This window comes from Penaeus chinensis, chromosome 27, assembly GCF_019202785.1.
Source record: "Penaeus chinensis breed Huanghai No. 1 chromosome 27, ASM1920278v2, whole genome shotgun sequence".
Taxonomy (NCBI): Eukaryota; Metazoa; Arthropoda; class Malacostraca; order Decapoda; family Penaeidae; genus Penaeus; species Penaeus chinensis.
This window is the reverse complement of record NC_061845.1, coordinates 9,961,233-9,961,459: the sequence shown is the minus strand read 5'-3', so window position 1 is coordinate 9,961,459 and position 227 is coordinate 9,961,233. Positions and strand designations below refer to the sequence as shown.

The following is a 227-nucleotide window of genomic DNA, read 5'->3' as shown; positions in this document are numbered from 1 at the left end:
AAAAAATGTATATAATCCTGTGGGGATAATAGACTTTATTATGCATTACCAAAAATAACATCGCATAAACTATAAATCGTAATAACTTGTATGAATTAAAAGTGGAAAAATAAATTATATTAATGTGTGAACTGTTTCATCTCATTTACGTAACACACACAAAAAGTTTTTACATTTTGCAATATTATTTTCGAACAATGTTACTAAATATCGTTCTCTCTCGATCA

General features: G+C 25.6%; 1 protein-coding gene across 2 annotated transcripts in view; it reads right to left on the bottom strand.

Annotated features, from left to right (window-relative positions):
- LOC125039700 (facilitated trehalose transporter Tret1-2 homolog) overlaps positions 1 to 227 on the bottom strand; it is a 4,756-nt gene continuing 4,529 nt past the window's right edge. For both annotated transcript variants that reach the window (XM_047633910.1, XM_047633909.1), the window contains exon 4: positions 1 to 227. This exon is cut by the window's right edge and continues 1,314 nt beyond it. The gene's annotated coding sequence lies outside the window, so the exon portion shown is untranslated.